We start from the raw sequence: 16,203 nt of genomic DNA on the forward strand, positions 1-16,203 counted from the left end.
CTGGGAAACATGGTCTCGGCAGCCAGTGATGCATTTTAGAGCACAAAACCTGGATAACTACATCCTTTGCACTTGGAGTTCTGCTAGGTACACTCTCATAGCCACGGCACGAATATAGAAAATATGGGAAGAAGAGGAGGAGGAAGAATAGGGGTGAATTGGGGAAGGTGACTGATGTGTTCACCCCAGGGACATATTGAGTTTGATAAATCTTTTTCTCTTAGATATTGCACATCCAACCAAATATACAAGCCCAGAATTCAGCTAGGGGAACTGCTTTGCTCAGGAAGGACATGAAGGAGTGACCCCTATAGGGAGCTTATGAGAAAAGGAGTCTAAAATATCTCCTTAAATGGGACATGACAGTATTCAGGGTCTCCAGGGACTTCAGTGACTTCCTGCTCTTTCTGCCCAAAGAACTTAGTGGAAGAGGGGGAGAGCAGAGAAAAAGGTAAAAGAAAGAGGTCCCGCATGGTAGATCATAGGGCCTTTCCCAGACTTGGGCCCCTCGTTACTAACTCTTCCCCAAGGGCCGGACGGTATAGCTCAGTGGTAGAGCCCTTGGCGAGCAATCTGAGGCCCTGGGTTCCATCTCCAGTGCCACAAACACTTCCCCAAAACATGGCAGCCAAGGCTGGCTGACACATTCCAACTATATTTGTCTCACCAGAGAAAATTGGCTTTTCCCACCTTAAACCTGAATGTAGCCAAAAGTAATTTGTATCTGTATTTCAATAAGAATTTTAGAGGAAGCCAATGTGCATTCATTATACACATGAGTAAACTTGCATGAATGCTTCTACAAACACACACACACTCACACACACACACAGCCAAGGATGTGAGGAGTCAGATGTGTCAATCACAGAATCTCTGCTCCCCAACCTGGGAAAAAGCACATGGGGCCATGAATTGGGATTAAACACCATAGCGACCAAGTCGCTGAAGCTTGCAGAGTCAGGCAGCAATTTCTGCTTAATAGAGCCCTTAGGTCTCAATAATTACTTTGAAATCCACACACATCAGCATGCAGTTCTCATACCTAGAGAAGACAGAAACCCAAGAGTGAGACCTGAACTGATAGTGGCTCTTATATACAAGTGAGGTGCAGGAAAGGTTCATGGGTCTGCCTCCTACCAGTGAAGGTCCATCTGAGACTATATTTTTGGTACTGTCCAATCCCCTCTGCTCACCTGCAGGAGTTTCATGGCAGACTGGGATGGCTTGCGGACAAGAAAAAGATATTGGTCCTAAATTATAATTCTATATTTTCTTATAGCTGCTACTGACTCATATAACCAACCCGAACAAGGTCCCTTACTGGAAGACACTTTTCTTCCATTTTGTTAAAACCATTTGCAACTATCTTACAGAAAACTTGTAATCAATATGAAAATTAATGTCTGCTTTATGAATGATACTCTCCTAGAAGTAGCAGTATACAACCTAGATAACAGTACATGGTATCTTTCTCAGCAGTACACACAAACCACTCCAGTATCCAGGTATGTCCTTCCTCTGCCCTTTGTTTTTACACTATTAAATTTAAGACTACATGGTGCTCCACTATCCACTTTTGAAGGAAAATAGCTATTCCAAAGGGCCAAGGTCTTGTGCCAGGAACTTCACAGCTGAAGGCATTTATGGTCTATGTGGAGTAGCAGGCAAAGCCCTGGAGAGAGAAGAGGCAAAGACTTCTTGCAATGGAGACACTCGAGAAACCTCAAGCAACCTAGGAAAAGTGTTTAGTAGCCTAGAGCACTGTTCCCCAAGCATCTGCAGCCTAAAGCCTGCTCTGTGCTGGGCTTCCCTCCCCCGCCTCCATGTTTCTGGCTACTCCCAAAACTCCCATTCTTCTTCTCCTCACTCTGGGTTCCTCTGCTGCAGCAGCCAATGTGGCTGTTTCAACAGGCTGAGGTCTTTGTTGAACAGCAGTGCCAACTGCAGAGAGCGCGCTCGCCCCTGCTCTCCATGCCAGTGGATATGGCACCGTGGGGCTGAGCCCACTGTGGCCAGAGTGTCTGGGACAGGTGCTCCTCACTGTGCAGGAGCTTGAAAACTTATTTTTCATGTTTATAAGTAGTGAAGGGCTGGGATAGGGGATAGGACCCAGGAGCAGGGTGCTTGCCTAGCACATGCAAGGCCCTGGGTTCCATCCCAAGTGCTGCAAAAAAATAATAATAAATAAAAATAATACGAAACTATTACGGGGACTGGGGTTGTGGCTCCATGGTAGAACACTTTCCTAGCACGAGAGAGGCCTTGGGTTTGATCCTCAGCACCACATAAAAATAAATTAATCAATTAAAGATATTGTGTCCAACTACAATTAAAATAAATTTTATATATATATAAAAGAAACTATTATGGAAAAATACCAAAAAGAATGGAGAAGACAATACGTTTTCTTTAATCTTATTAACTAAAATTAAGCTGCCTGGTTCTTGTTCTGACTATAGAAATATATATAATAGAGTTGCAGAAAATCTGCAAGACAAAAATATAATGGAAAAAACTTAGCAATCATTCAGTGTCACTTTGGTGTGTTTTCAGTCCTTTTTGCAATGTACATTGTGTTTAATACAAATGAGATTATGCTATAAATATGGTTCACTATGGTATTTTTCCATCTATTTTTATACCATGAGCATTGCCCCAGTAATTTTTAAATGTATTTGTTTTGTTTTTTGTTGTTGTTCTTTTTCTTCTTGAGGCAGCGTCTCACCCTGTTGTCCAGACTGACCTCAAGCTCCTCACCTCAAGCGGTTCTCCTGCCTCGGTCTCCCAAGTAGCTGGGACCACAGGCTAATGCTACCTTGCCTGACCTCTACCTCTTTTCCTTTACTTTTAAAATCAATTTTTTAAAATCAATTAAGAATAGATGATATGTTTATATGATACAAAATTTGAGAAATACAAAAATAAAAAATAAAAAGAATAATACGTTTTCCCTTCGTTTCTACTCCCCAAAGGGACTACGAGTGTTAACAGCTTTTTATATGTCCGTCCTGAGATAGTCTATAAATTTTCACACACCACAAACTATTTAACGCATTTAGGACTCAGTTCCACAATAATAAAAAAAAAATGAGTGAATGCTCTCAAACTTTAACAGCTGCCAAGATGGTCCCAGGAAGCCCCACCTGGTTTACATCCCTCAATCTCCTTCCCACATGGAATCAGAACTGGTCTATGTGACCCACAAAGGGTAGTGGAGATGACTATAACCTCTGAGGCTAGACCATAAAAGGCATCCTGGCTGCCATCTGTCTCCCAGATAGCTCAGGAGAAAGCCAGCCCCCATGTCATGACAAACCACATCACAAGAAAATCCTGGGGAAGGCCCCCAAGGGGAGAAATGAAGATCTTCTGCCAGCAACCAGATCAACCCACCAGCCCTGTGAGTGAGCTGTGGTAGACAGCAGTGCCTACCTTCAGTCAAGCTGTTAGGTGAGTGCCATCTTATGGGCCACTCTCATAGATGGCTGGAAAGATCAGTCATGTTGCTCCAAAATGACAGACCTACAGCAAATTGAGAGACAATAAATGTTTGTTGTTGTTTTTTTTTTTTTTTTTTTTTTTTTTTTTTTTTGGAGGGGAGGTACTAGGGATTGAACTCAGGGGCACTCAACCATCGAGCCACATCCCCAGCTTGATTTTATATTTGATTTAGAGACAGGGTCTCACTGAGTTGCTTAGTGCCTCACCATAGCTGAGGCTGGCTTTGAACTTGAGATAATCCTGCGTCAGCCTTCTGAGCTGCCAGGATTGCAGACGTGCACCCCCGTGCCTGGCTGTTGTTGTTTTAAGCCACTATGTTTAAGAGTAAGTTGGGGGGCTGGGGATGTGGCTCAAGCGGTAGCGTGCTCGCTTGGCATGCGTGCGAAAAAAAAAAAAAAGAGTAAGTTGGTTAACTGCAAAAAAATAGAGTGCACGAAAGTTCCCATTTTTCTCTTTTTCAACAACAGTTTTCAAGCCTTTTAGTATTTCACTAGTGATTATGGCTTCTCGTGTTTTCATTTGCATTTCTCTTACTGAGGATGAACACCTTTTCATGTATTTAAGATTAGTATTTTCTGTGAATTGTCTATGTATTTTCTTTATGTCATTTCCCCCCAGAGGCATAATATTCTACTGTATGAATTTAACACAGCTTATTTAACCATTTCCTTATTGGACACTTATGTAAATATCCATGTTCTGCTATTAACTACACTGGGACAAACATCCTCAATCTTTGTCCCTAATACCTGGTCATTTCTTGAAGAGGGATTAATCTAAGGGGAATCACTGAGCCAAAGTACATTATGATAAAAATATGTATAGTTAGAACTGTCTCAAAATCTAGTTTTATGATTCTTCAAACAAATTGATGAACTTCTTAATATACATAATAAGTTTTATTATATATATTCTTACTTGCAACATTCATCTCTCTTCCTTCACCAAAGTGAATATCATTATTTAAAAAATAAAATTAAAAATTAAAAAAAGATTGCTAGTCTCAAAAACAAAGCAGCCTCATCCTACCAACACTGCATTTGGAAGTATCCTCAGCAATAACCCTAGAAGAACTTGGGGTTGCACCAAGGCATGACTAGTAGAAGTCTTTAGGGCCCCTGGCATCATAGATTTCCATTGTCACCTGCCTGTCACCCCAAACAAACCTAGCTTGGATAATAATGGTAATAAGCAGCAGCCACTGGGTTTAATAGGCCCAGAGAAGTTGGAGTCCTACAGCTCAGAGCTTTGACCACAATGGATGTCAGGTTTCTGGGATAGCTCTGATTATATATATTCTGATCATAATTCCAGAAGCACTCAAAACCTGCTCGTTAGACCTTGTGTTCCCAGAGTGTGGAAAATGTGGGTGCACATCTTATTATATATGCATTTCCTTGGCCCACAGTCCCCAACCTAGAAACACCAGGGCAGACCATGGTTGGGAATTAGAACATTCCTACAAATGGAAGGGTGGTTCTAGCCCAAGGTCTTGTCTACCAGTCCAGGAGCAAATGGCTCCTGGTGGAGGATCCCGGGCCCCCAGGGCTGTGAATTTCCCCTTCCCGGAGGTTCAGAATTCTCCATGCTGTTTGATTAAAATTTTACACCCATGGGATGTTATTTATGCTGCAGGCTCCCTTCCTGTCCGGTCCCACTCCTATGCTGCTGTTCCCTCAGGATGCTGCCCTCTTATCTGACATTTCCTCTCAACCCCACCCTGAACACTCTCACAGGCTCATAGCAGCCTGTTTTCAGCATGTCACAGCCCCAGTCACTCTGCCTGCCTTCCTCACTGGGAAGCATGGATCACAGACTTTCCATAGGACCTTGGGATATAACAGAAGGAGGAAAACAGCCTGCTTCCCACACCTCTGGTTAATCCAGGCACCTAGCAAAGGCTCCACTTTCCAGAGACAATGGCTGGGAGGCAGAGAATCCCCAGCCCGTACAGTGACCACACTCTCTAAACAAACCAATCAGGACACCTAATAAAATTGGGCTACCTATGATTGTGCAACTTCAAAAAATTCTCAGAAAGATAAGAAATGGTTTAGCAGGCTGCTTTTAGGTGGGAAAGATCACTTAGGAATAAGGGAGGAAACGATCTCAAAATATTGTCTTTCTTTCCTTCCTGGAATTTCCTGACCTTTTACCTAGCAAACTAGGTCATCCGTTGTCTGGAGAAGCAGGGAAGCCCTTGAGGGGATGGGTTCAGGAGCTTGAGATTTGAGCCCAGAAAAAGGAGGGTGCTAAGGCTGGTTCTGCTGCAATCCCCTCCCCCATTCCACCCCAATAAATGCCAATAGTGCCCCAGCCACTCCACACAAATATACAATTTAAGTTCTAATTGAACTACGGGTGAAAACTCAGCTTCTAGATCATTTTCCCTGCCCCCTTCCATCTTCCCAACAAGATTGCTCCTTCTATACAAATCTCTTCCTGCTCCAGGTGCCTACCCTACCCCAAAACAGCCAGCAGGACTATAATGATTGAACATCTAATGGTCAAACATGGCACATGGCAGGCATTCTGTTAGCTGGACCTTTGTGTGCTGGTCCAACTTCTGCCTCGTTCTGCTTCATAGAACTTTTGAGACTTAAAGACAAACAAACAACTGACTTTCAAACACTTATCAAAACTACTGAATTATTTCTCGAAATATTCTCTAGTCTAAAATTCCTAATCCTTCAGCTCTACTATATGTGATAGTCACTCATACATTCATTGAATTGCCTACTCTGGGTCAAGCACCATGGCAACGTGACAAATAACACCTCGTGAAATACACGGTGACAGTGAACAAGACTCATTACCGCAGAGCTAGCGTCTACATCTCATTAAATCAAATAATTTTAAATGGAAATAGAAGCCAGATTTTGGTGGCACACACTTGTAATCCCAACAATTCAGGAGGCTGAGGCAGGAAATGCAAGTTCAAGGTCAGCCTCCGAAATTTAGCAAGATGAGATTCTGTCAAACATACACACTGAGAGAGAGAGAGAGAGAGAGAGAGACTGACTAGAGATGTGGCTTAGTGGTTAAGAGTCCCTGGGTTTATTCCTGGTACCAAAAAAAAAGTAACTCAGAAAGCACCTCCAAACTACTCCTATCTGGTGTGTTGTGTAGGTAATTCTGAAATCCACAGGTAGGTATGATGCACTTTAAGATCTGCTTGTTAAGCAGAATTTGCTTTGTCCATAGGCAGAAAAAATGGCACATGTGGAGGTGGCTCTTCTACCCCCTAGAAATCCAGTGAAGAAAGAAATCCATACTGAATCCAACATGCTAGACATTTGCTACCAGGCATTCTGTGGCCACACTTGCGGTTATTATACCAAACAGGAAAGCAACAACACTCAATAAGGAAATGTTTACCTATTTTGCAAGTCCTCAAGGATAAGCAAGTATTGTTCATTCATTCTTTCAAAAATAATTTATTGGATTTATTAAGATAAGAAAAAATTTAGCTGGCAACATTTGCAGAGATTCTGAAAGGTACTGCCTTCAGAGTTCTGCTACCTCTTTAAATGACATATAGTTTCCCTGCTGAAGTCACCATTCTCTTTTCCTTGACACAGCTATACTACTACAATATTTCAACAGTGAAGGGTGCATGGCCATTTGGGGAGCCGTAAGACAAACAGAATCAAGATTGTTATTGAGAAATTGACCAATGATAACTAGGCGAGAGTTTTATACAATGGAAGGAAGTTGAAGAGTCCACGCATGTGACTGAGATAATTAACTAGGTTCTGGAAAAGAAATGAAAAGAGGGATTTGTTGATTTGAGGCATCATTTATTCACCTGTGCCAATAAATAAGACAAACATATTTTCATCATTCTATAGGAATCAGAGGAGATGATGGGAAGAGGGGAAAGTCAGGCTCTTTTCAGACCTGGTCTCACAGGTTCCTGTCAACCAGAAGGCCTCATTTGATTTCAGGAAGGGATCTGGGGAAGGAGCAAAGAGCAGCCTTCCCTGTTTGTGATGGCAGGACCTGAGGTATGCTACCGCTGTGCTGCCTAACTCAGGCACCCAAACAACATGCAGACCCAAACATGGATGCAAAGGAGTCTACATGCCTTGATCAAAACACAACTGCCTTAGAAGAGCTGCAGAAATTGTGAGATGAAACATATAAAATAACTTTCATACATGTAACTGTTTTATTCTCCCCCCCACCCCACCCTGTGTTATACACTAACCCTGCATAGTTCACCAGGCATTGGGGCACTGCAGAGGATCAGTCTATCTATTGGTCAAGTCTTTGCTGGGCACTGTGGAAGTAGAAAGGATAGAAATCCCTCAGGGAGATTATGATCAAAAAGAAAATAAATTATTACATAATAGGTCAAATTATTCTGGCTGTGGAAGGGAAGGTCAAAGTTCCAGTGGGGCACTGGACCTATACAAGTCAGGAGACAGAGTGGACCTTGCTGAAGAGTGACACTTAGACGAGTTCTGGATGATGAATAGAAAGGAGCCAGGTAAATAAAGGATGAAACACCTTTCCAAGCACCTGAAAGAGGCGCAGGAAGGTGACGAGGCAGAAGAGAGCCTGGTATTTTGGGGGACCTGGGGGAGAGACCCATGGCCAGTGGGAGAAGAATAATAAAGAAATTGGCTCCAAATGAGGATAGAGGGGTAAGCTAGATTGTACACATTGACCAGGTGAAGAATTTTAAATTCTACTCTAAAAGCAATGGGGAATCATTAAATGGCTTTATCCCATTAAGTCTCAAGTTTTCAATTGTGCAAATTCTCAATGAAATTGACACAGGTGCATTAATTGACACAGGTTGAAAATCATAATCTACAGCTTGTATACTGTACTAATTAATATTAATCATCATGCTATAATTATATAATTTTATTATTGTCTTATAATTATGTCATTACATAATTATGCTATATAATTATATATTATATACTATATTTAAGTTTTTATAGGTGTTCCACATCTGGGACAATGGGACAAAATGGTTAAGTTAGACAGTAGGAAAAGCTTCAGGGCAGAAAATTCATTGTTGGGTCTCCATTTTAAAAGATCACCTTAGGTGTAGGACTTCTGAAATGACAGAGTAAAGAACTCAGTGACCCCCATTCCCAAAAAAACAAAAATTTAGTTGGTGAAAATTATTTTAAGAAAATGACAAATTAAAGTCTCTGGAAATTGTCTTAAGGATAGATAGCAAAACAGAGAAATATTCATTCAAGAAAATCTACTCAATCTTGATGAGTCCTCACCTACTCTTTTACCCACCCCTACCACCATGGTTCTCTGGTCCAGGTGGAAATAGCTGTCAAGAAGCAATCAAGTCAGGCATGATGGCACATGCCCGTAATCCCAGAGATTCAGAAGACTGAGGCAGGAGGATCGCAAGGTCAAGGCCACCTCAGCAACTTAGTAAGATTGTGTCTCAAGAAATAAAGGGGCTAGGGGTATGGTTCAGTATAAAAGTCCTCTGGGTTCAATCCCCAGTACAAAAAAAAAAAAAGAAGAAATCAAGTCAGGTGTGGAGGCACGGGCTTGTAATCCCAGCTACTCAAGAGAAAAGTAAATAGCAAGTTGGAGGCCAGGCTTTAGCAAGATGCCATTTCAAAATTAAAAATTAAAAAAAAACAAGCTGGGGATGTAGCTCAATAGTAGCTCAGTAGTTGCCTACCATGTGTGAATCCCTGGGTGAGATGCCTGGCACGGTGTGTGTGTGTGAGGGGGGGTGCCTTATCCAGACAGTGAGCTCCCTTTTCCCCCCATCTCCCTGCTAAAGATTATGCGTTCTACCCAGGAGAGTCAGGCTGCTGGGACTTCTCATCCACCATTCTCCACTTCCACTCAGCCTTGCACTGCAGAAGTTCTCTTCTAGGCAGACATGGCCAACAGGACAAGGGCTCTCCTCCCCCTAGTCCTTACTTATAGGACAGAAACAACTCCAGGCATGGCAAGCTGCAAATTCTAGTGGTCCAATTTCCTCCTGTTCCTACTCTGTGTTCTCATAGGGAATAATTTCCATATCAGGAGTTTCAGCAAGAAAGTAAGGAGTGCCACCCTCTTATCCCACCCTGCTTGTATTCATAGAGCAGAGGCTAATAAAAGTGGGTTTCCACTGCAGTAATTGTACCAATAGCTCAAGAATCCTGCCCAGAGGGAGAGGTAGGCCATGAGATGAACAGCTCTGCATTTCTGCCAGAGAGGACCAGCTATTTGGAACAGAGGTGAGAACTCCTGCTCAACAATGTTGACCTCATGAAGATGAGATGGAGAACAGTTAAGAGGAGGATGTTAGCTACATATCTGAACAAAATAGCAGAACAGACAAGTCTAATAGAACCTGGGGAAAAGATGGCCAAGAAGAAGCATTGTAGGATCACAGTCAGCTCTGGGGGTTGAGGGAGGTCGTGAGCATGCTGCACAAAGCTGCCCCGCCACATATACCCAGGAGCAATCAGAGCGGATGTGGGGGTGACTTGAAAGCATTCCCTAAACTGTGCATGGACTCTCAATACCAGCTGAAGTTTCACTGGAACATGGAGCCTCTGACCACATGCTCACTGAACAGTGAGCTACTCTGCCCCACAGGCAAAGCCTAAGTAGTCAAGCTTGAAAATAAAGTCACACTCATCCCTGGCATCTGGAAAACGGTGTGTGCACACAAGATTGTACCCTCTCGGGAGCAATCAGAGAGGAGTTTTCCAAGTTATAAGTCCCTGGTCAAATGTGGAGCAAAATATGTAAACTTCCTGAGCTGGGCTGGTGGACTGCAACCCACCCACATACCCAACGGGAAGGTAACAGCTAACAGGAAATTTCTGGTCTGGCATGTAAGAAGCATGGAAGTCATTACTCTGTCTAATAATAATAAAAGCTGAACAAACTAAAAAAAAAAAAAATCCATACTTTTTCCTAGATCCAGTAGGGGAGAGAGGTCACAGTGCAAACCTCTGCCCCCAAAATTAGAGAGGTTGAAGGGTTAAGACATAAAATCACAACTTACCAGAGCAGAAGCGCATAGCCACAACATTCTCAGAACCAGTGTCAGGGCAGGGAAGAACCTAACCATAGTTGACCCAATGCTCGCAGCTCCGAGTGGGCTCTTCTTAGAGTTGGAAACTCCAGGAGACCCACTCACTGGGCTCCCTCACTTCTGTGAGTTTTACCTCCCTGAGCTCTAATAGGTTCTCACAGTGAACATCACAGAAAAGTCCCCTTGTGCTCCTGGCAGAGAGAGAGGGTGAAGGATCCATTTTGAAAAACACCAGTGCATTCCATTCTTCTTAACAAGTGCTGCCCTCAGGAGAAACTATTTAACTAAAACATAACCAGCTGGAGTTTTAGCAGAGCCTAGTTAATCAGGCGAAAGGGAAACACCCAACCTCAGCTTGTTCTAGCCTTCCAGATAGAGGAAGAAAAATGCCTACCTCCAGTCCCCTCTAACTTCCACATGGGGGGAGAGAAACCCCCACTCCAGCCCACTCTACTAATCCTGCCCACCCAGGCTGGTGGCCCAGAGAAACACAGGTTTAAGTTCACAGGCTCACTCTACAACTGGTAGCTAGTCATGGACCTCTAGGATGCTCTCCCACCCCCAAAACTTACTACCACCTTATTGGAGGTCTATTTGGGATAGTTCCTTGTACCCAGTTATCAAGGAAAAATTACAAGGCAAACTAAAAGTCAAAGAACACAGTTTGAAGAAACAGAAAGCATGGGAACCAAATCCAAAGATGGCAAAGATATTGGAATTATCAGAAAGGGAATTTAAAACAACTGTGACTAATGTGCTGCAGGCTCTAATGCCTAAAGTAGACATCAAGCAATCGCAGGTGAGCAATTAAACTGAGAGCTAGAAATTCCAAGAAATAGCAAAAGGAAATCTACAGACCAAAAACACTGCAAGAGGGCTGGGAGGTAGCTCTGTGGTAGAGTGCTTGACAAGCACATGTGAGGCCCTGGGTTCAACCCCCAGAGTGCAAAACAAACACTTTATGTATAAAGATACATAAATATTAGATGGAAATGGATAGAGAAAGATATGCTGTACTAAAAGTAATCAAAAGAGAGCTGAGGTAGCTATATTATTTTCAGACAAAGTAGACTTCAGAGCAAGAAAAGGTATTAGGGATAATTCAGGGCATTGCATAATGATAAAAGTATGAATTCCTCAAGAATCTATAAAATTCCTTAACATGTATGCGACTAACAACAGCATTGAATCACATAAGCAAAAACTAGATAAGCAAGGAGGAAAAGATGAATCTATTATTATAGTTGGAGGCTTTAGTATCCCTAAATTTGAAATGGACAGAAGCAGTATACAGAAAATCACTGAGAACTTAGACAAACTTAACATCATCAATCAGCTGATTACAACATACATATAAAGACTGCTTTATATCACAACAGCAGACTATACATTCTTCTCAAGATCACATGAAAATTCACCAAAACAGAATACATTATGGGCCATAAAATGCACCTTAACAAATTCAAAATATTAGAAATCATACAATGTCTGCTCTCACCTCAAAAATCACATAGAACTCAATAACAGAAAGACAGATTTAAAAATCCCAAGATGTTTGAAGATTAAATGACACACTTCTAAATAATACTGAGTAAATGAAGAAATCTGAAGAGATATTAAAAAATATTTCAACTAAATGGAAATTAAAATATCTCTTCAAAATGGATGGAATGCAGAAAAGTAGGGCTTAGAGGGAAATTTGCAACACTGAGTGCATATGTTAGAAAATAAAATATCTACACCTGGCATGCCTATAATCCCAGTGACTCAGAAGGATTACAAATTCAAGGTCAGCCTTAATGAGGCTCTAAGCAATTTATCAAGACCCTGTCTCATAAGGCACAGTGGCACATGCCTGTAATCCCAGTGGCTCATGAGGCTGAGACAGGAGAATCGCAAATTCAAAGCCAGCCTCAGCAAAGGTGAGGTGCTAAGCAAATCAGTGAGACCTTGTCTCTAAATAAAATATAAAATAGGGCTGAGGATGTGGCTCAGGGGTTAAGTGTCCCGGGATTCGATTCCTACTGCAAAAAAGAAAAGAAAAGAAAGAAAGATCTAAAATCAGTCTCCTAAATTTTTGCCTTAGGAAACTAGAAAGAGAATAATAAGTTAATTTCAAATTAAGCAGAAGAAAGAAAAAACAAAAATTATAGCAGTGGGGCTGGAGATGTAGCTCAGCGGTAGACCACTGCCTAGCATGTATGGGGTCCTGGGTTCCCAGCACCACATTCACATACTCACAAATGATAGTGGAAATCAATAAAATTGAAAACAGGAAATCAATAGAGAAAAATCAATGAAACCAGAACTTGTTCTTTTAAGAGATGAACAAAATCAGCAAGGCTTTATCTAGCCAGGTGAACTAAGAAAAAGACAGGTCACAAATTCCTACTATCAGAAATGAAAGGGGACATCATCACAAACAATAAAAAAAGAAAATAAACACTATGAACAATTTTATTCACACATATTTATAATCTAGAGAGAATAGATCAATTCTTCAAAAGATAATTGTCAAAACTCATAAAGAAGAAATTAACAACCTGAAGAGACCTGTATCTATTAAATAAATTGAACAAATAATCAATTTCCAAAGCATCTGGTCCAGTCAAGTTCTGCCAATTCTGCCAATTCAAGGAAACTCTGCCAATTCTCTATAATCTCATTCACAAGATAGAAGCATCTATGCACTTCTTGTGCACATAGATGTAAAAATCCTCAACAAAATATTAGCATATTGAATCCAATAAGGTATAAAAAGAATTACATGTCAAAACCAAATGGGATTTATCCCAGGTGTGCAAGACTGTTTCAACATTTAAAAAATCAATTAATATGGTCCATCATATCATCAGATTTAAGAGGAAAAACTATATGCTCATAGCAAAAGATACAGAAAAAACATTATACAGAGTCCAGCATCCATTCATAAAATTTTTAATAATTAAGAATAGAGAGTGGGGGCTAGAATTGTGGCTCAATAGTAGAGCGCTTGTCTGGCATGTGTGAGGCCCTGGGTTCAATTCTCAGCACTGCATATGAATAAATAAAAGATCCATTGACAACTAAAAAATTTTTAAAAAGAAAAATGGGGCGGGGCTGGGGTTGTGGCTCAGTAGTAGAGTGCTTGCTTGCCTGGCATGTGTGAGGCACTGGGTTCGATCTTCTGCACCACATTAAAATAAAATAAATGGGCTGGGGCTGCAGCTCAGTGGAAAAGCGCTTGCATCTCTTGTGAGATGTACTGGGTTCGATCCTCAGCACCACATAAATAAAATAAAGATACTGTGTGTTCATCTACAACTAATAAAATAAAATAAATAATATAAAGGTATTATGTCCATCTACAGCTTAAAAATATATATATTTTTTATTGGTTATTCAAAACATTACAAAACTCTGGACATATCATATTTCATACATTCAATTCAAGTGGGTTATGAACTCCCATTTTTTACCCCAAATACAGATTGCAGAATCACATCGATTACACATCCACATTTTTACATAATGCCATATTTTAATTTTTTTTATTTTTTAGTTTTCGGTGGACACAACATCTTTGTTTGTATGTGGTGCTGAGGATCGAACCTGGGCCGCACGCCTGCCAGGCGAGCGTGCTACCGCTTGAGCCACATCCCCAGCCCCATAATGCCATATTAGTAACTGTTGTATTCTGCTACCTTTCCTATCCTCTACTATCCCCCCTCCCCTCCCCTCCCATCTTTTCTCTCTACCCCATCTGTTGTAATTTAATTCTTTCCCTTGTTTTTTTTTCCCCTTCCCCCTCACAACCTATTATATGTAATTTTGTATAACAATGAGGGTCTCCTTCCATTTCCATGCAATTTCCCTTTTCTCTCCCTTTCCCTCCCACCTCATGTCTCTGTTTAAAGTTGATCTTTTCCTCCTGCTCTTCCTCCCTGCTCTGTTCTTAGTTGCTCTTATTATATCAAAGAAGACATTTGGCATTTGTTTTTTAGGGATTGGCTAGCTTCACTTAGCATAATCTGCTCTATAAAAATATTTTTAAATATTTATTTATTTACTTTAGTTTTAGGTGGACACAATATCTTCATTATATTTTTACGTGGTGCTGAGGATCAAACCCAGTGCCTCATGCATGCTAGGCGCATGCTCTACCTCTGAGCCATAACCACAGCCCTACATCTTAAAAATATTAAAAAAAAAAATAGAGGGCAGTGCCAGGTATGGCAGCATATGCTTGTAATCCCAGGCATGGAAGCTGAAGCAGAAGGATTGTGAGTTCAAAGCCAGCCTCAGCAACTGAGGTGCTAAGCAACTCAGTGAGACCCTGTCTCTAAATAAAATACAAAACAAGGGCCCTGGGGATGTGGCTCAGTGGTTAAGTGCCCCTGAGAGCCCTGGTTTCAAAAAGAAAAAAGAATAGAGGGGAAGGGCTGGGGTTGTGGCCTAACATGCGTGAGGCACTGGGTTCCATCCTCAGCACCACATAAAAATAAATAAAGGTCCATCCACTAAAAAATATTAAAAAAAAAAAAAAGAATAGAGGGAACTTCCTCAACTTGACAAAGAACATCTGCAAAACAACTATAGCTAACGGTAAGTAACTTGAAATTTTATGACTAGAATCAAGACTTGGCAAGGATGTCCCCTCTCACCATTGTTATCTTGTTCATTTTGTTTGTAGTACTGGATATTAAAACCATGAGTATTCTGCCACTAAGCCACATAACTAGCCTTTCTTATTTTTTATTTTGAGACCGGGTCTCTTTAAATTGTCAGAGTGCAATCCTCCTCTCTCACCCTCCTGAGAGCTGGGATTGCAGGCATGCACCTACCCTGCCCCGCTCATCATTGATTTTTGGTATTTTACTGGAAGTCTTAGCTATCACAAGAAAAGGTGATGGGAGTTTCATAGATTAGGAAGGAAGAAATAAAACTCTGTTCACAGATGGCATGACCTTCTACGTAGGAAATCCAAAATAATTGACAAAAAAAAAATCCTGAAATTAATGAATGAGGATATCAGTGTAATAGATACAGGGTTAACATTCAAAAGTCAATCAGTCAATATGCCACAAGTAGAATTCCCAATATGAACAAGTAAAATTTGAAATTAAGAATACACTGCTATCTACCTTAGCACATGAAATACTGAGGTGTAAATCAAACAAAATATGTGCAAAATCTACATGAGAAAAGCTTAAGAAGCTCTGATAAATGAAATGAGAGAACTAAACAAATGGAGACATATTCCATGTTTTATGAATAGGATGATTTAATGTTATCAAGATATTTGTTCCTCCTAACTTGATCTACAGATACAAAGCAATTTCAACCAAAATCCCAGCAAGTTATCTTGTAAGTATCAATAAACCGATAAACATTTATATGGAGAGGCAAAAAGACTCACAATAGCCAACACAGTATTGAAGGAAAAGAAAGAAGTTGGTGAATTGACTTTAAGATTGACTCTAAAGCTATAGTAATCAAGACAATATGGAATTGTCAAAATAATAAGAAAAAGAGCCCAGAAACAGATCCATGTGAATATGGTCAACTGATGTTTGACAAAGGTGCAAAGGCAATACAGTGGAGAAAATAAAATCTTTCAACAAATGGTGTTAAGACAGTTTGCCATCCACATACAGAAGAATGAATCTAGACATGAACCATGCATCCTTCAC

Source organism: Marmota marmota, unplaced genomic scaffold (genome assembly GCF_001458135.2).
Source record: "Marmota marmota marmota unplaced genomic scaffold, marMar, whole genome shotgun sequence".
Classification (NCBI taxonomy): Eukaryota; Metazoa; Chordata; class Mammalia; order Rodentia; family Sciuridae; genus Marmota; species Marmota marmota.